General features: G+C 43.0%; 1 long non-coding RNA gene across 1 annotated transcript in view; it reads right to left on the reverse strand.

Moving 5' to 3' along the window:
- LOC147718752 (uncharacterized) overlaps positions 1 to 21,186 on the reverse strand; it is a 297,617-nt gene that overhangs the window by 274,296 nt on the left and 2,135 nt on the right. The window lies entirely within an intron of this gene.

Consider the following 21,186-nt stretch of genomic DNA (forward strand, 5'->3'; position numbering starts at 1 on the left):
CTTTTGCTATGTATGATCAGCAAATTAAATCCCACAAATTCCCTGAGTTCTGAGGTTATAGACCCAAGGCAATGGCCAAAAAAGACATGCCTTAGGCTAACAACATGCACAAGGCCCACAATAATGTTAAACATGCATTTTTGGTTCACTGAAAACAACATGGTTAATTGGGCTGACATGAAGTACAGTAATTTTCCACAGCATCAAGACCAACGCCCACACACTTACACAAGACCCAGCTGGTACAAGTTGGCACATCTTGGGATATTGTTTCGAAACTTAGCTTGCCGAAATATAAGCAGCAACATCTTGCAATGCTAGCACCTGGCGTAAGTTCCGCTCTCACATACATTTATAGAAATATGTACCGGACAAGATGTTCTTTGTTTATGTTCTGCGGTCAAGCATGGCCAACCAAACGTTAGGACACCTGACCGCCCCCACTGTCCTAGGACAATGCGGTCAAGCCACCTGCATCAGAAAATACGTCAGGACAGTGTTAGTTCTGCAATTTCAGGTATAAAAGATTCAGCATCACAATCAGAAGGCAGAATTCTCCTGCCGCCTTTAGTGAGAATCTCCGGTCGACCGTTTATCTGATTTGGGACTGCCAAGCCAACTCTACCAGGTGATGCCTTCCCAGATAAGATAATATCTCTATCTCTCTTAGAATTCTTGACTTTACCTAGTATTTTTTCCATCCACACCCAATCCCTTGTATTCTTGAGGTATTTTTAGCTGCATTAGATCTTGTAGGGTTGCTCACTCTAGTTAGGTACTTTAAGGTACTGCTAAAAATGTACTCTGTATAACTCAGCAAAATATCATTATGTCTTTTAAGGATCTTAGCCTCTGACATTTCTTTCTGAAATGATTAAACTTGCTATAATGATTCTCATCAGGAGACTTGTGTGACAGCAAAGTGTTGTGTTGAACTGGTTTCAATGTATTCTTAAAGCTTCAATTTAACCAAAACACGCATTTTTGTAATTAGTCACTTCTGCTTGCCTCGCAGCATTTTATAAACAATCTTTATCTAGCATACATCCCTGGCAGAGTGAAGCCAGGCTTTCTTAAATGTGTTCTTTAGCAATACATTTTATTGAAATACATGTGTTTTTGTGTAATAAAGTGCCACTCCAAAGTGAAAAGTTGTCATCTCACCTCATTGTTCCTCCTTCCTCAGTGCATTATTGATATGGTACTCCAGATCACAGTGAACGTGACCACACACTCAAGGGGGCTCGGAAGGGCCTCCAGTTTCCCCTCTGTCAGGGTTGGGGCATGGCCGTGCCCATAGTGAGCAACAGCCACCCTTCTATATATATATATATATATATATTTTATAACCATGCTGTCGTGCAAACTTTCGAATGTCTCTGGGATAGATTGGGGGAAATTACCCCATCCACCCCGTGGGTGGGAGAAAGACTGACATTTTAAATGGGTAATTGGGAGAGCACAAGTCCTTGCCTAAGGGGCCACTCGCCCTATCCCTGGTGCCTAGTGGGTGGATCGCTGCTTGGGGATTGCTCTTTACTGTGGTGATCCCCAAATGAGGGTTCCAATTGACAAAGGTGTCATTGGAAAGGGGTGAATCTCCCCTTTCCAACAATACCTCCCCTGAGATAGCCAGTGCTCGGTGGGCTATGCCCCTGATCACTGATTCAGTAAAAGTAAAACTAGCCCATTCGCTTGCTTTATTTTCACTTTTACTGCACTAACGTCAGTGTGTCCTGCAACAAAAAAAAACTCAGGCTGCTTGAGAAGCTCTCCCAAAGCATCCCAAACTAAAACTGAAATAAAGGTCTTCCCCGAACCCACCAGAGGTGCCTTTATATACTTTTCCAAGATCAGCCAATGGCCGACAGACACTGCGGAAGTTGTGGGGTGTCGGCCATTGGCTGACAAGTGCACTTAAGGGGTTAAGTATAGGTGAAGCTCACTATTCACTTGGTAATTTAATTTTCTAATGGTTCTGACAATAAATACAATTTTAATGTCTGCTCTTGAGATGAGTTTATGTTGACAGATCCGAGGAATCGCAAATACCAAAATGCTCCACTGGTAAAGCTCCCGGTATCCCTTTTTGTTTGCTCATCACCCATTTTTGACTGCTAGGTCATAACTTAATCTAATATAACATTAGCAACCTTTACAAGGTCCCTATTTTATATAGCACACACATATAATAAAAAGAACTTATCTTAAAAGTGTATCAGTTTTATTTCTCGAATCTGCATGTCTGATAAAATATTATTCAGAGCCTTCATTACGATGGTAAAACTGCCAAACACATACGTGTCTCTTTTAAGAGCAAACTAATCTTGAAATATTAAAGGACAGAGTAAACCCCATCAAATTGTATATCTAAGTAATTTGTAGTTAATTAAATGTAATAACCAAGTACGTATTTAGAGACTGTTTTACATTGCACACACACAAGGATACTATGGACTTTTTTAATTGAGCTCCTCAAGATAATAGAGAAGGATGACTTCAGACAATAGTTCAATTTATGAATATTTATTTGCTGGATTACTTAAATGCCCTCTAGGCAACATTTCAATTCTGAGTAATGAACTGGTTTCAGATCCCACAGAGCATTTAATTTCAAACCTGTGCAACACATATTTGACCTAAGCTAATTGAGATGAAGAATCTCATAATTCTCAATGTGTTCAGAGACAAGATTACACTTTTGCAGGATTCATGTGGCTCAAGAAGCTAATGAAATAACATACAGCCCTCCATAGAGATTAGAGTGGACTCTGATCTGCTAAATGAAGGAGTCTTAAATCTGAAAGAAATGGCAACTGTTCCACATGTTCTTGTATAAGAGTTATATAAGAGTTATACTATGATTGTTCTAACTGTACCATCAAAACCAAACAGAAGGCCTGATTCACAAAGGGAAACCTACATATGAAGTTATCTGCATGCAGATTTCTGGCTACACTTAGCCAGAGATATCAACCTAGATAGTTTTTACCAATTCCGTGAGGAAATCTCCACCTAGTAATAAGATGTGCAAGTCTGCATCAGCTTACACAAGGGGCTGAAGCCTTTACTGACAAAATATGACTGTAAATTACTACCAGTAACTTTATGACTGGCTTTCTCATCTACAGCCATAGATGGAAAGTCCGCTGTGGAAAGCACAAACCTGAACATATAGGTGAATAATCTTTTACTTGACCCCAATCACCCACATGTGACTCACATTAATCCTCCAAATACATAACTTCAGTCCATTCAATAAGCTTTCCTGTTCCCCTTGGACTGAGTGACTTTCATAACACCGTATTACAGGTCTAGACTCCATAATGCAGACAGCCTCTGTGTAGTTACTTTTGCTGTTGATCATTACATGGAACTATATAGTCTGGCTCCACATATACATTCAGTGAAGCAAAGGCGAGAGCCATGGAGCAGGACTTGGCATTCTGTCAATGCATTGAGGTGGATGTAACACCACAGGTGTTACCGGAAAAAACTGCAGGATAAGAAGAGGCCGGTGAAGGAGAACTTCAAGATTTCATATGTGTAAGAAATTTGATTATTGATTGAGTGGTCAAAACCCTTCTCAAGCACCAATCACAATTTGTGTCAGGGTGGACCACAAAAACTTACTAAATTAACCTGTGCTTAACCCTCTGGTAGCTTGGCTCAAAAGAAGTCACGCTTAACTTATAGGCACTCTGTAAAGTGTTTATGCAGCACGCAAACAGTAAAGTGAAAACAGAACACAAGAAAAGTCTGAAACCAATTTAGTCAAATAGAGAAAATGTTAATAAATACAATGAGATAAAAACCACAAAACTCCAAACTGGCGACCCGGAGATGTGCAATTTTAAAGGTTTAATTAAAAATAGCACCAAGAATAGGAAAATGCTAACTGTGGGCATCTGGTCGCACAAGACTAGGACAAAGTCTCATGCTCAGGCCGACCAATATGGACTACTGGCCAGATACAGGGAACAGGTTAGTCATGTTGAAAAAGTTAATTTCTCAAAGTCTGTCGTGCAGAGTTCAACACTTTAGGATTTCACAGGAGGACCTCAACTGATGCCAGCCAAGGGTCCTAGACCTGGTAAGGCAACTCACTTCAGCAGAGGACAACAGGCTCAGGCAGATTCATTTGTAGAGTCAGTAGCAGGTCTAGTCAGGGCCAATTGAGGCTTGTTAGCTGGGCAGTTGCAGAGAGGCGTATGACGCGTGTTGTGCCTCTGTAGCTCAGAAAAGGAGGTCAGCTAAATGTCCCTTGGAGCCACTCAGGTTAGCCTGGGATGAATGGCGCAGATCCAGTCTTCATCTCAGAGAACAGGGTAGGTCTCAGGCAGCAGGGCAGTCCTCTGAAGAACAAGGTGGGCCTAAAGCAGCAGGGCAGTCCTCTGGGGAACAAGGCAGTTTTCAAGCAGCAGGACAGTCCTCTGAGAGCAAGGCAGGCCTCAGGCAGTGGGGCTGTCCTCGGAAGAACACGGCTGGCCTTAAGCATCAGGGCAGTCCTCTGGGGAACAAAGCAGTCCTTCGTCTACAATATTCACAGGTCTAGGAGAGTACTGAAGAGTTGGTCTCAGGGTATAATATTTGTACCTGGTGCCAGACTTTGAAGTAGGAAGAATGTCTAGGATATCTCCCATCTGGCAATGCACATTTCCTTCCTTCCTCTGCCCAGGCTATATGTGGTCTAAGGTGACAATAGGATGGTGTCAAGTTCCTTAGTGAGTGGGCTGGAGGCAGCTCTTTGAAAAGTAAGGGGGTAGGGAACAGGGCTGCCCCTCCCATCTTGGCAAGATGGCCCTCTCCCGGCTACAACCAGGCCTTATTATTTACTGCCTGGGCCCAATACACATTTCTGATGGGGGAGAAATCAACAGGACCAGGCAACTGGAATCCCTCAGAAGGTCTTAGAAGATTTAGGGCAGGAAATTGCGAACTTTCTAAAAGTGGCATTTTCAGATTTGTAAATTTGAAACCACATTTCATTTGAGTCCAAACATGATGTTTCTGCCTCAAAACAAATCCTATGCACACATATAAGGATAACGTGATTGGAAAGTGAAAAGTAGAGTTGTAATGTTCAATTAATAAGGATTCACAGAGCTAGACACCGGTAGTTTCATGTGGTAAACAATGTTTATGCAAGCTTTAGAGTTCGTCAAAACAAAACGCCAGACGACACGTGTTTCGTTAACAGGGACAAACGAAATTCATTTTATTGATTTAATTGTTTACTTACCTGCAATCATCCATATTCCGGTTATTACCACCCCCACCCTGCCCCTCCCCCGCCCAGCCTGCCTGCCCCACGGAACTCCCTCCACGGGCTGTGGCTGAGTATGAATATGTGTATGAGTGGGTTGTAAGCAATGCTATCTGGTTATCTGGTAAACATTAAAATAACTCATCTTGCAGCAGTACGGATCAGGAGCAGCACAGGTTGACCTTGCATAGTAACTTCAATTTAATTATAGTTTTTTCAGTGAATCTATGGTTTCTTTTATGATCTACTACAACTAATGTCTGCAAAAGTGTTCACTTTCACAATATACCTGGGACAGCCAACCCCACTGCATTGTGTTGAAGTGGCTTTGTAACACGTTAATCCAAATATAAAATGTTGAAAGACTTTAACCTGCTGGATTAAAACAGTCCACATTGTCTTTGGTCATCTGACTTTGATGTCTCCATCTGGCTTGGTGAGATTGAAGTTAAACCAAAATTAGTCAAACATGAGGGCTATTAATGTCAACATTATACAAGTGGACATTGCTAGGTGTGTTTGCCCAATGAACCACATTCTTTGGCTCTTTCTTATTTTGAGATGGAAGCTACTAAGTGATGTCAGTCTTCGTCAGGATTTGAGTGCCTTGTCATCTGCCAAATCTTGAACATGCTAAGTTTTTCAACAAGAACTTTCAGTACTTAGAGTTTTTTGGGGCACATTCCTTGTGTGAGAATCCAAAGGGATAGTACTTTAGATACAACTTGTTCAGATACCGCAGATGGCAAACGTATGTCACCTGCTCCTGAATCATGTACAATTTTATTTCTTGTCCACCTCCATCTGGTCAGTGTCTTTCTCACCGAAAGCTTCTTTAATTTTGTGTAGCTGCAAAGGCTTGGCAGCATTTGCAACTCAGGGTTTTAGCCAAGGATTTTATTTCTATTTGATCTTTTGCAAACTATGTGTCAATGTCAATGAGCAGCATGACCTATCAAAGTAACAAGGAGCACATCCCCAATCTAAAGGAAGACAGTAATCAAAAATATATGATCCTCTCGTCTTATGTATAAATATGATTTCCCATTACCCCTATCTTATGTCTAAGACCAGTGCTTAACTTGCAAAGAATGAGTGTTGCTTCCCAGAGCTCTGATTTGCTCAGAAACCTGCAGCCGGTGCAATTAAATGTTGGCACGTCGAATACCAGGGCTGCTTAGTCTTTTTTCCACCTCGTGCCCCTTTAATCCACTACCAGAAACTTTGCCCATTTTAATCCACTCTTACGAGTTTATTTCTCACTTCATTCTGTTTTTTTCATCTTTCTCCTCCTTTGCCTTTCTGTTTTGTGTATTTTTCCCCTCTGCAGGAAATAAGTGCCAGTTCCCAAAGCAAAGTGCTGCACTCACTATTTAATTTGAGCCGCTGGTTACCAGTGTTTGGCAAAGACCCTTATTTGTCAACACTGGCACATATTACAGTCTGCCATATTGTGGCACTGTTTGTGTACTTTCGAGATGAACACAACAAAAGTTATGTATTATTTTAATACACATTAAAAGTTACTAATATCTGCTATCCAAGCCATTCTTATAGCTTTAAGTTCCTGGAAAAGTCTGAATTGTCACACTTGTAGGAGTGTGATGGTCAGTAGTTGTATTGGAACAGTCATTGGCAGCGTGTGCACGGGCAATGGGTTGTGCAAGCTGCAGTTGCATCCTGACGAGGCCCATGGCACTTATTTGTTTTACAAATTAAATACTAGTGCCCACGGTCCCCACTGTCAACCATCAGCTCAAATTAAGCACTGCCTATGACTTAGTCCAGTGAGTTAAGCACTTTCCGATCAAATCTGTGTACACCATGAAAAGTAAGACTGCCTGAAGAGCTCACTCAATCTTTCCTTATTGATAACCAAAGATTTGCTCTCTTGGTTTCAATCAGAGAGCACCCCGTTATACATGGAGGAATGAGTCAATCTGATAAAATATTTTATTACACAGGTGTGGGATATTTTGGTGGAGGGCTTTCAAGACTGCACCAAGGATGATACTCTCACCTCATAATCCAATCCCAACATATACTCTCAGTTCCTATATAGTAGTTGTTCTTGCCACATGTAGGCAACAATTTAAGGCAATGGTTTAAGGGTGCCTATTTCTGACAAACTGTCATTATTTTCCCTCTAGAAAACTTTCTTTTAAGCACCACAGGGTTCACAGCAGCAATTAGGTAAGGGATGGGGAGGGACAGTTTATTATGGGGCAGTTGTTACACAGACAAATTTAACAATTGTATGCTAATTCTTGATAAATAGCCCAACACTGTTCTTCCGTAATTGTACAAAAGAATCTCTTGATGCATACCTGGCTACTATATCCTATGTACCTATTTTGGCATACAACAATAATATCTTAAAAAACATATGCTAGTATTTGTTTAGTGCATTCGATCACAACATTGTATTGGTAGTTATTTGAAGTGAAAGTTTCTAAACATGAACTTTAAAACATTCATCAACTCTTGACAACATCAGGAGTGAACAAAATAAACCAATTATCTTGTGTCCCTTATACCATGGCCAATATTATTGTTATGGATGGTGGAATATTCCAGTCTAATATATCTGTTAGACCTGGCATCCTTGGCATGGGTTTCCCCTGTATTTTTGTCTCTGCCTCATGTATTTTTACTGTGTGTTGGACTTCATTTCGCTGGCCTGGATGCTTTGGGCACTTTGCCACTGCTGTTCAGTGCTAAGTGCATATGCTCTCCATGTAAATTGTGTTTTTGGATTTGCGTTTCCTTGATTGAGTTCTTTGATGAACATTTAAGTCCCTAGTACAGTGCACTGTGTGTGCTGAGGACCTGTAAATCAAATACTGCCAGCCGAGGCCCTTGCAGGTAAGAGCGGAAGGGCAGTGGGACTGGTTGAAGGTGGATTTCGACGTTCTATGATAAGGGTACATGTATTATTTATTTAATTTTCCCTCATCATCATCCTTCTAAATACCCCCTAGCTGGCCCTACTTCCCCACCTCTCTTACCTGCACGGGCCGTGGCTGAACTCTGCTAGAGTGCTCGCAGCACTGGTTGAGCCACACACACAAGCAGCAATTCAAAGGGTTCTCAGACCTGCCACTGCAGTGTCTGCACTCTGTTGTGACTGCCATGCCGACTTGGCAAGTGCACCCACTTGCCAGGCCCTAACCTTCCCTTTTCCTACAAGTAAGACACCCCTAAGGTACGCCCAATGTACCCCTGTGGGCAGGGTACTGTGTATGTGAAAGATACGACATGCACTGGTGTGTGTGACATGTCTAGGTAGTAAATTACAGTGTATTTCGGGTTTCAATATTAAAAGGCTATCTGTCCCTTAGGATAGAATGGGAGTTTATTTATAAAATCTTATAAATATAACTTCCTATTGGGACAAGATCGAAAGCTGGAGTTTAGTATGCCCCGACTCAGAATATAAAAATGCATCTTTTCGTAAAGATGATTTTTATATTGTGTGTTTGAAAATACCACTTTTAGAAAGTGGGTATTTTCCTGCTTAGCCATCCTGTGTGCCTCTGCTGGTTTGTGAATTGACGGTCTGGCTTTGGAGTGACAGGGGCTGGGGATGTGCATTCTCTAAGAGAGCCAGTGAGACAGTTGATGTGTGTCCTGCCTTTATTTAATCAGTCAGGGCTGGGCTGAATAGACTTGGGCTGCTTTCAGATTAGTGGGAGGAGTTTTTACTAGTACCTGAATAGGGCATGGTATGCCTTACACAAGGCTGTCATCACCTCTTGCTGGGCAGCTGCACCAGAGAGGACAGAACTGGTTTTGGCTGATTAAAGATCTTCTCTGACACCAGAGAACAAAGAAAAATGGACAATAAAAAGTGGGGCCCAGACCCCAGACTTTTAGATTACTTCAGGAATTCAAGGTTTGGCCTGCAGTGGCTGTTTCTGACATGGAGAGGGTAAGGACTTTGCTGTGTGCTGTGTCTCCTCTTTGAGGAAGATCTCCAAGAGCTTGAAGTAGAGCTAGCCTCCTGTGTTGAAGTCTCAGAGATACAGAGACTTCACCACCAGCTCCCCTAAACTCCCTTGCTGGGTGTTCTGACTTGTCAAGCGGGGCCTGTTGCTGTATTGGGCCTCTGAGCTTGTTCCTTCTGTTTGGAGCGGGAAAAGAAATGCAAATTCAGGAAACGCGATGCATCTATACCTGTTTCCGGTGCATCACTGCAGAAACTGACGCAGCACCTGCCTGCGGCTCGAGAAATCGCTGTAGTCCGAATCACGTGCACCAATCTCCAAAGTCCGAGATCACCACACCGATTATGACACATGCCCACAGTGTCGCTGCAATAACCAACATATTGTGGGACTGTGGCTGGAGAAATCATGCATCGCAACTGGGTGCCAGATCTGCAATAATGCAGTAAGAAACCAACGCATCACCCCCCGCACAGTAAGGAACCAACGCATCACCTTCCCTGGACATAAGGAACCGATGCATCACATTCCTGATGGCAGTTTTTGTTTGTGACTGTGACACATCCAAGGAACTTTGTGTGGAAAGTGTTGCAACTATAATTTGCTATGGACTGAACTGTTTCTACCTTTTAAAAGTCACATTTTTATTACTGTATTGCGGATTTTTGTTGTTTTGGTCTTGTTTGGTTTAAATAAAGATTACCTATTTTTTCTAAACTGGTGTGGTGCCGATTTGTTGTGTTTTTACTGTATTACTGTAAAAATTCTTTACACACTGCCTCTGAGATAAGCCTGTCTGCTCATGCCAAGCTACCAAAGAGGTGAGCAGGGGTTATTTTAGGAGTGTATCCCCCTTACCCTGACTAGGAAGAAGGGTCCCTACTTGGAAAACGGTGCAAACCATTGCCAACTAGAGACACCCATGTGTAACAATATCATACATGGGATTTTTTTGTACACAGTCCATCTTAAACTGAATTACTTGAAAGTGCTCTCAAATGCCCCTATCAAGTAAATTAGACACATGAAGTAAATTGATTCGACTAAGATCACACACTTTAGCCATTCAGGAAAATTAGGATATGAACCCAGGCTTCCCGGTCACACAAAGTGTACTTAAGTCACTGACTAGATGTATTTATTTTTCTAAATCCCCTTACAAACCAGAAACAGTGTTTTTGCACAATTCTGTTAGATGAATAGTATACTGTGTTAAATAAACACAGATCATAGGTTAATCGCATACAATATCTAAAACAAAAATCCTCCCTATTTAAAGTAGGGAAAGCATGACCACATATGCTAATACCGCTGACTTTTTAGTTATTATGTAGCTTTTCAAAACGTGGCTGAGCCATTGAAAGCTTGAGCCAGGCTTGACCCTGAAACTTAGCTCTGGCTCAGCTAGAGATTCTGTTGGGACCTCAAGCCCATAAAAAGCCCATAAAAAGCTGAATTTTCATGTGGCTTCTGCATGCTACTTCCCTCTGCCCAGCATGTGATGTTAGAGCCAGGGCTCCCAATTTTGAAAGCTTGAGCCAGACTTGACCCTGAAGCCTGGCTCTGCCTTAGGCTCAGCTTGAGGTTCTGTTGGGATCTCAAGCCCATAACAAGCAGAATTTTCATGTGGCCTTTGCATGCCTTCTTCCCTCTGCCCAGCATGTGACGTTAGAGCCAGGGTTACCAATTTTGAAACTAGAAACCAAGGGCCTCATTAGGAATGAGGTTAATTCGCATCCTCCGGGCCAGCGGAAGCCTCCGCCGGCCCAGAGGATGCGGATTAACCGCTGCGGACAGAAAAAAGACCCCCGCCAGATTAGGATGGCTGGGGGATCTTTTTTCCGTCTGCGGCTTTTCCTCTGTGGTCGCCTTCCGACCGCGGCGGAAAAGCTCTAACATGGATGGCGGTGTCTATCAGACACCGCCAGCCCTATTAGGATCATGGAAAGGCATACAGACTTTTCTTCTGGGGCCAGTTGTGGGCCCCCAGGGGTGAAGGGGTTGTGGGGGGTGCACATGGGGGGTACCTATGGTACCCAGTGCATTTGCGTGCACGAAGCGGCAGGCACCATGCGGTGCCTGCAGCTTCTTGCACGCAAAGGAAAACATGGTTTATTTAACATTGCAGCGTGTGCTGCTTCAAGCAGCACCCGCCCCAATGTTAAATATACAGGATGTGACCGCCAGGGTGGAAGTCACATCCTAATCTGCACAGAGGGGTCGCCACTGCCCCTGCGGACGGTCCCTCCTACTCTGGGGAGCCGGACGGACGCAGGACCGTCCGCCATCTTAATGAGGCCCCAGGTTCGAGTCTCACATCAGCTCAACATCCTGTGACCTTGTATAATTTAAATGTGTACTATTGTAAGGTTCTCCAATACCTTTGGGTTGAGCTCATGCTATATAAAACTGCTGAAAAATTCACAAAGAAGAAAGCCTTAATGTAGGAATAGAAAACTATCCATTTCCTTGCTGCTTTGTACAAGGGTACTTTTGAATCTGGGATAATTCGAGCTTCTCTGCTTAAATTGTATGATCTTAAGCAAATAATTTACTTCACCAAAACTCTTTTTTCTTCATTATTGCATATGAAAACACTTTCAAATATGTGAGTTCTGATTACCAGTTTTATAAAAGCCTATTGTATTTGATGTAATACTCTTTAATGTGATGTATTATAGTCAATGCTTTACATTTTAAAGAAATACACTTCTTCATGAATTTTATCAGATTTTACATGATGTTTGTTATATGATATATAAAACAAACACAGCCGGGCTAGGCTCGTGTCAGGCTCTAATATCCGAGCCAGAACCTAAGTTTGGCTCTTGTTAATCTGTTGGCACTCCCACTTCGAATCTATTCAATGCAGTGGTTGAAATGCATTAAAAAATGTACGGCTACGGCCATTGTGACAGGGTTAGTGAGAGTCGCAGTGAAATTAAAGGTGTGGCTAAAAAGTGGAAAATATTCTGTAACTATTTTGATAATCTCTCACCACCAGGTAACAACATTTAAAATAACACACACCTTATCTGAAAAAAAAATAAACCTTAAACTAATCAGCGGTAAATGCACTGTTTTATGTTATGATACCTCTGTTGTTGTTTTTTTAAACATATTTTATTGCAGGTTAAGTCAATAACACAGCAGTAGGCCATGAGAGTCCCCACTGTCACAGTGGTTATGTTACCATGTCATCAACCTGCAGTTTAAGAGATGACCACATCATGACAGTTGTAATAACCTCATTTTCCTCCCACCCTCCCTCTCCCTGAGTCAGGTACAATTTGGCTTAATAATGTACTGAGGGCTGGAAATTAATTAAACATTTAGTTCAATTATCCTGACTCTGCTCTTGTAGGCAAACAGGGATGGTCTCTCAATAGGGGTCTTCCTGTTACCAATGGCAAACACGGTGTTCAGGGCAGAGTGGGAGTCCAAGTTGGTGAGCTCTCTGGAGTGGGATCCTGGGTATCTGGTCAGTGTTTCTCAGAGTCCGCCAAGGCGTCCTATGCCCTCCCTATTTCAAGCCTCCCTAAGCAACACCTCCCTTTCATAGTTCCTTTTTCCATCCCAATATCCTTGGCCCTCTAGGGGCTTTCCAATGTCTAGTATCTCGTGTTTTGCAAGTGTGAATGCTAGGACCTTAAATCTACCTGTGACCTTCATCTGCAGTTTGGGGAAACCGATTGAGTATACATTGTCCCATTGTGCAGGGGATCTCTCTGGAAATTGTTTGCACTACTACTGCTGTGATATTCTCCCAGTAAGGTACTAAAGTTGGTCAGTCCAACATCATGTGTTTGAGCTCAGCCAAAATCGCCTGATTCTCAGGTATGCCGCGTCCTCTATAATGAAATATCCTTTACAGTGGCCTGAGATCATATATGCACTGTGAAATGAAAAGTAGTCACTCAGTTTGAATCCCGCATTCCTGGAGACACCACTAAAGGTGCCTGCTGCTTTTATTATGTAATGGCAGGTGATGGGGAGGTGTGCTTCCAACAGCCCTGCTTTTCAATGTGCTTGAAGCACACCCGTCACCACCCTATGAAGGGGGAAATGACCTCGGGTAGGTCAAATTCCACCCTGAACTCCTTAGATGGGAGCAGAACCCCTTCATTGCATTGGTCACCCACTTTTTCAACAACTGCTTCCTGCTGGCCCTACCAATGTCCCCCATGAGGCAAATCATTCAGCATCCGCAAGGGAATGGCTGGGAAGGTGTGGATCCACAAGCATGTTTTTTACAGGCAACGGGACCAGCAGCACTGTATCGCCCTAAATTCTGATGTATCTTCATCGTGGGGTAATCTGGGGAGCTCCAGGGCAAATACCCCCACCACTATGTCTGGGAAACGCCTACGTGCGATCCACTGGGTGAACCACTGGAGTTGAGTGGCTAGGTAATAAGACTCTGGTACCGTGAGTCATCCATCAGCAGATGGGCACTGCAGTTTAGCCAGTGTCACCAGTCAGCGGCCTGGGCCCTAGAGTAATAACACTATTAAAGAGTCAGGATCCCAAATAACTGCTCTGGGATGCTACAGTGGGAGAATAGCATAATGTTTAAGAGCCGAGGGAAAGCCATCATTTTTAGCAGGCCACTCTGCAAGCAATTGAGAGCGGGAGCATTCACCAGAAGTTAGCACTGGCTCACAAGGATCTGGAAGTCTGTCCTGTGTTACCGTCTAGCAAGTTCTGATGGTCATAGTATTTTTTCACACCCATATACATCAAGCAGTTAGGTTCTCAGTGAAGATTTCCCAATCTGTCTGGTAGAGGAGCATTAGCCTCTAAAGGGAACAGCTGTGACTTTTGCCAGTTCATTCGCATGTCAGACCAAGTCCCTAATTCCTCCAGCATAGCAAAGGCCCCTCGCTGTACCCCTGATAAATAGTATGAGGTCATCATGGTACAGATCTATTTGATGTTGATGATTATTGATCTTGACTCCCCGACAGCTGTTTCTCCATCAGGCCAGTCAAGCGAGCGACTCCACTGCAAAGAGCAAGGGCAATAGAGGGCACCCCTGCTGAGTCCCTCGTCCCACTGTATAACTCTCAGAGATCGTCCAACACGCCTACACCCTGGCCTTGTGGTCCGTATATAGTAAGTTAGCCCATGTCAAGAAGCCCTGCCCCAGATTCATCAGGTCAGTACTTCATAGAGGAATTTCCAGCCAAGGCTATCAAAGGCCTTCTCGATGTCTAATGCGAAGGCTGACATCCTGTTGTGGTCATGGGCCTCAGAGTCCAAAATGGCTATAAACCTCCTGATGTTCAGTGTGGTATTCCTACCTGGTATAAACCCTGCATGATATGGATGGACTAGCTTGGGCATGAGGGGAGCAATTGGGCTGCTAAAATGTTACTAAGCATTTTATAGTAAACCTCTGTTGGTTGGTGTGATCACTCCAGATGCATATGTGTGAAACCAGAGGCCCACAGCATTGAATCCTTTTTGGTGCACAGGGAACAGTGACGTGTGCATTTTTAGTGCTAGGAAATCCGGAAAGCAATGTGAATGTTTAAGTAATTATTTTAAACGAGCATTATGCACGGTATAGTCTAGGCTGCCATTAAATGCACATATACATTTAAGTTACAGATAAAAATTGCTTCTAAAGCCTAGATTTCAGTAATATGCAGATTACACCGAGTAAAACATTTTTTTATAACTGTCAATTAAAAGCATGCACTCCAAAGCCCTGCATGGAACACACTTAGAGTACACTCTCAGAAACAAAATATCTTACCACCAGGAAGCTTCAAGTGACTCCCTCAATAATGCCTTCCAAGCAACCTTTATATTTACCCATTAACCAACTGCATACTTTGTCATTTCTTCTGGAAAGCAGACACCCTGACAAGAAGGCTTATTTCTTTTTAGCGCTTTGCCCCCCCCCACCCCACCCCATCCCCCCGGAATGCAGCACAGAAGACTCCCTCCCTTCCACTTCAGCTGGGTAATCTCAATTGTAGGAATTCACTTTTTTCCTTTCGCTGAGAGGCTAAAATTACAGACAAATGCCATTCGTTAAGGCATCAATCCCAGACAACCGACGTTGGATCTAATTTACGGACAGTTTGTGAAAACGAGGGATGGGTTGTCAGCCTATCCCCAGCACTTAGCCTCTAAGCACCTACTGTGGATTCATGTGCATTGCAACGCCTCTGAATTAGTAAATAAATTGCACAATTTTTTTCCAGGCACCCTACATTTCCTCGTTGAGCCTGCTTCCATCCGAATTTCTCTTGAGTGGTCATGAAATCTCATTTCATATTCTGTTGGCCTTCAAACCCTTTTTAGTCATTCCTACACCAGTGTGGATATCTTAATTAGTGTATTTTACTTGAAACAAATGCTGTCAGGAAGTGAATAATTAGGAGTCAATAGCATTACCATATTTTAGCAGATCCTGATCTGAGCACAGTACTTAAAATGCTGTGGAGTGCTTCCATATTCAACGCTGAATCCCTAACAAATATTGTGGACTGTTTAACGATGTATATACACAAAGGACTGGGAATCTTTTGTCAATTGCTGTGCTCGAGTTTAGAGCAGGGGTTAAATTCCTCTACCTGCAATGTGACAGGATGTTAATATGGCAGTGAGCTTAAAAATGTGTTTTACCACTGGCCGATGGGTTTCTAAATGTAAAATATTGTAGTCCACACAGTGTGGTAAGAAATCTGCTGAGTGCAAAAGGAAACAAGAATAAGCTATTTCACTGGAGAAAGTCTAGACAAATAACACGCAATGGGGCAAGCCTATGAGTGAACTCACTTGACCCTTTACCTGCTTGGATGCTTGTGCAGTGCTGTGCAGGAACTTTAAAAAAAATAGGTGCTAGGATGTTCTAACAGATGTAGCTCTTTGGTATTTTATGGCACAATCAGGGCCATGTATTGGTGCAAACTTCACATGAATATCTCATTGCTGCTGGAAGATGTAATGAAAAATGTGGAGAGTTTTTTCAGCTATTTAACACATTTGCTTAATATTTTTGTTAGATATGGTGTATTTGGTTGGCTAAGGTACGCACCCAAGACAGACAGAGCCAACTAATCTAGTCAGGATAAGTCAGTTACACACCAAAGATAACCTGTGCTCACCCTCTGGTACATTGGAACAGAGCAGGCAGGCGTATCTATGGAGGCAATGTGTAAAGCATTTGTGCAACACATACATACAATAGCACAATGAATACACCACAAAAAGGTTAATAAAACTAGACTTTTATATTATAAACCCATTAGGACTAAAACAATAAAAATATAAGGAATGCTTGTCAATATATGTTCGTTTAACCCCTTCGACGCTCATGACGGAGCGGTTCCGTCATGAGCGTCGGTTGGGCTGTGCTCATGACGGAACCGTTCCGTCATGACCACGCCCGTTCTTAAGAACGTTCAGCACAGAGCGAAAATTTGCGCCACGCTGATGTGGTTAAAGACAGTACTCCTTCTTCTGAACAAAGTAAGATCAAAACAACCTCAATCTGAAAGGTGCTTTTCACGGTATGAACACTGAAGGATTTTTACTCATTGTTCTGTAGAAAACCAGATTAGCACGGTTGAAATTACATGTATTCGCTTTACATTAGGAGCCCTTCCGTAAGTGCAGGCAAGAAATACATGTGTAACTATTTGGGGATTTACAGTAATCTTCTTATAGAGACAACAATCCCCATCAGGACTTGATAACTGGACTGACAAAGATTGGGTTGGGAGTGTAGGGCTCCACAGGTCCGAAGGGTTAATTTTTTAATACACCAAAAAAGGGGACCAAACTCCAGGTGAAAGAGTTGCAGGTGCAAGAGTCCTCCCAAACACCTATGTGGACAAACAAAGGCACGTTCTATGCAGGAGTGCAGGGCAGCTAGGGGGACCACTCGGGTCCTGGCAGTCTCAGTACCTTGGTTGGTCAACAGCCATGTGTGGCAGATGGGCTGCCGGTTTCACAATCTCCTCCCCTGGACCATAGAGGGTTGTCTCCATATGGCGTTGGGCTTTCACAAGTGGGCGTGCCAATCGGTAGGATGATCTTGTCAGCCCCTAAACATGAGGCCAGTAATCCAATGCATGGTAGGGCTCACTGGCGACCAACTGATGCAGCCGCACCAGTTTGGTGTACCACGTCCAGATTACTGAGTGATGTGGTGCAACTTTCTCCCTGACAATGCCTCAGTTCAAAAGGGTGGCACTCTTGTTGCAGGACACCTTGACATTCCCCAGGCAATGAGGTCACAGGTCTCACAGGATGGTGACTTACTCTCCCCCAGCACAAGGTGCGGCTCCCAGGCATGACTGCCATGCCACAATGCTGGCACTTCAGGCAGGCAAAGCATGTTGTTTCTAGGCAGCACAGAGAGCTGCACTTGTAGCAGAATCAAGCTTGGGGTTGCTTGAATGCTGGGACTTTCCAGATTTAGAGTCCCAGGGCAATAATGCAGGTGCAAAGTCTTTGATGGACTGATGCTCTGAAAGAACAGGGGGCAAGCCAACAAGTCCTTGGAGACATTTGGGGCACAACAGCTGGTATCAGCTCATCCAGATCATATGAAAAGTGGCAGTCCCTCCTTCAGCCCAGCAATCAACAGGCAGCAGGCCAACACAGCAAAGCAGTTAGCAGGAATGGGGGTTACTCCGCTCAGCACAACAGTCCTCCTGGTAATGTGCAGATATCAAGCCAGCAGCATCTGGTTACAAGTCCCACATAGTTTCTAAAGATATAGGGTCAGGGCCCCAGTATGTATGATACTCGAAAATGGTTTTGATGTACAGACAAGTCAACGCCGTCTCTTCATCCTGCTTCAACATTCTTCGCATGCTCAAAAAAACATTTCGTGGATCCCCACCGAAACTAGGAAAACGGTCACCCACGCTCTGGTCACGAGCCGACTGGACTATGGAAACACCCTCTACGCCGGTACTACCGCTAAACTCCAGAAAAAACTCCAACGAATCCAAAACGCCTCAGCCAGGCTCATATTAGACATCCCGCGTAAAGAACATATCTCTGGTCACCTGAAAAACCTCCACTGGCTTCCCGTCAATAAGAGGATCACTTTCCGGCTCCTAACCCACGCACACAAAGCACTCTACGAAATCGGACCAGAATGCCTCAACACATGACTGTCCTTCTACACCCCCTCCTGCCAGCTACGATCATCCAACCAAGCCCTTGCCACTGTACCTCGCATCAACAAAACCACCATGGGAGGTAGATCCTTCTCCTACCTGGCAGCTAAAACCTGGAACTCACTTCCCACTTACCTTCGCCTTACCCAGAACCACCTAGTATTCAGAAAGCAACTTAAAACGTGGATATTTGACAAGTAATTCCCCACCCCTCCTCAAGCGCCTTGAGACCCTCTGGGTATGTAGCGCACTATATAAATTTGTTGACTTGACTTGACTATGATAACACCCTCCATCACAGGATCAACAGCAAAAGTCATCAGAAGGCTCCCGACCATTCAGAACTCAGCAGCCAGAATCACTCTCAACCTTCCATGACACAGTCACATCACACCATACCTAAAGGGGCTCCACTGTCTCCGCATTCACAAACTAGCAAAATTCGAACTCCTCACCCACACTTTTAAGACACTACATAACATTGGCCCAGCATACCTCAACAATAACATCTGCTTTCACAAAACTTTCAGACTTCTCTGCTCATCCATACTCCTACTTGTACAAATCCCAAGCATCCGAAAAACCAGATCTGATGGTTGAGCCTTCTTTTACATTGCTACTAATGCATTGTACGACCAGATACTACACATAAAAGTCGCCTCCCTTCTTGAATTCCGAAAGAAGCTGTAGACTTGGCATTCGGAGTAGACCCACTAGGCTTTCGGTGTGCCTAAACTTACACCTGCTTAGCACCAAGATAACCTCCCAGATGATAATGCCTTCTACAAATCTGTATAGCATAACAAATGGATAAACATAAAAAGGGAATGTTAAAGAAAATAATGTTTCCCTGAATGGCTGAAGTCTGGCAACAACAATTATAAGTGGGCTTTTCTGAGAGAATGTTGTGTGCGCAATCAATTAAGCGAAATTAGATCACTAAATTGTGGCATAACCTCTGCTTTTGGGAAACTATTCATTACATCAAACTCAGTACTATGTGGAAAGGATAAAATCCTTAAATCTTCTAATTATTTACAACTCTAGGACTCTAGTGCTGTAAGCCAGACCTCCCGTGTTCTGAAAGAATGGACAGGAGAATGGCTGAACATCACATAGTCAACAAAGGGATAATAACCTCCCTTTTTTAGTTGCACTACACATATTTTAACCATATCCTACCACTAATATAGTTTACAGGCAAGGATTCTCTGAGGTATTTTTAAATAAATCTCACATTACACCACTCACTCACACCAAAAGCCAGCCCTGCTGTAATCAGGCATCGTAGCACAACCGGGCGGCACTAGGCCACCCGGTTTGGACCCCAATGATGAAACATGACACCAACTAGGTTCGTGTGTGAGGGTCTTTTAAACAAACCTAGTGGGTCCTTGTACTAACCAGACTAGTGATAGTACCACATCCACACAGAGGGTTCGTCCTTCATTGTTTAGCCTATCATTATATTAGGGATACGAATGCACCCCAAATTTTCCCTTGCTCTCCTGTTGTTTTGTTAAAACTATTTATTACAACAAACCCAGTACTATGTGGAAAGGTCTAAAATCCTTAAATCTTTTTTTACAACTCTATGAATCTAGTGCTGTAACCAGACATCCCTTGTTCTGACAGAATGGACAGGGGAATGGACTGAGCATCACGTGTGTTAGATGTTTAGCAAATCTTTTAATCATTCATATATATATATATATATTACCTATTGGCAGATGCCATTAGGTAGTTATAGTTAGGACCATGTTTCCATAGGAAATTAATTGCTCACTTGCCCATAACTTTGGTGTTGTTAGACAAATCTTAATGATGTTTGCCCCAAAAAGTTTCAAGGTAGGTTGTGGTTGTCGTGGAAAGTTTGGGGGTGATCCATGCAGTGGAGACCGAGAATTTGGGGCATGGAATAAGGGTGCGTTTGTAATGTTAATTTCCTTAGGAACCTTTAGCAACACCTACAGCCCAAAACAGCTGAACTGACTTACATTAAATTTGACACGGGCGTAGATGTTGATTCAAGGAAGTGACTTTTGCCTATTTGGTGTACATCTGTTTAGTAGTTTGTGTGAAATTTATGCTAAAACTGATAGTGATATCTCTGGTCACAGATATTTCACAAAGGTTTTGCGATAAATCGCGAATGCACTCGCCAATGGGAATGCTCTGACAGGTTGGACTCAACCTGAACAGAAAGTTGCAGTTGACATTTTATCTATCGGAAATGGTTACTGGGGCTTGAAATTTTGTTTGCAAGCCCACATAAGAGGTCAAAGTAGAGGTACTCTGACCTCTTGTTTGACAAATGGATCTGTCAGTGACACAAGTTCTGTGTCCAAAATAGATTTTTTTAATATTGTGCGATATTCCCGATGACGACACGACTGCCAGTGTGGCCCCCTGTACCGTTGCGGGGAAATTACAACCATAATGACGACATCGTAAATATTGGTGGGAATATATCAGTAAATCATTATTACGCATTGTTACAGAGATATTGAGATTTTGATTAATGTTTTTATAGAGTTATTTATATAGTGACTTATGTACTGTGAAGGTTAGAATTAATTATATAGTTATCATTTTTAATGTGGTAGTAGCTATTAGATTCCTGCTTTTGCTTTCTGCCTTCGCGAAATAACTCCTGGGATAGAGATGGCCAATGCCCTCCCGAACTCCAGCCTCACCATGAAAATGGAAAGTAGGCATTTGGCATGGTTGTTCTAGAAATACACTAGAAAAATATTAGTTTGAAATGTACAGTAATAATAATGTGTGCATATATATGTTTTGACTTTATGAAAAAGGCATGATT

Source organism: Lissotriton vulgaris, chromosome 4_1, assembly GCF_964263255.1.
Source record: "Lissotriton vulgaris chromosome 4_1, aLisVul1.2, whole genome shotgun sequence".
Classification (NCBI taxonomy): Eukaryota; Metazoa; Chordata; class Amphibia; order Caudata; family Salamandridae; genus Lissotriton; species Lissotriton vulgaris.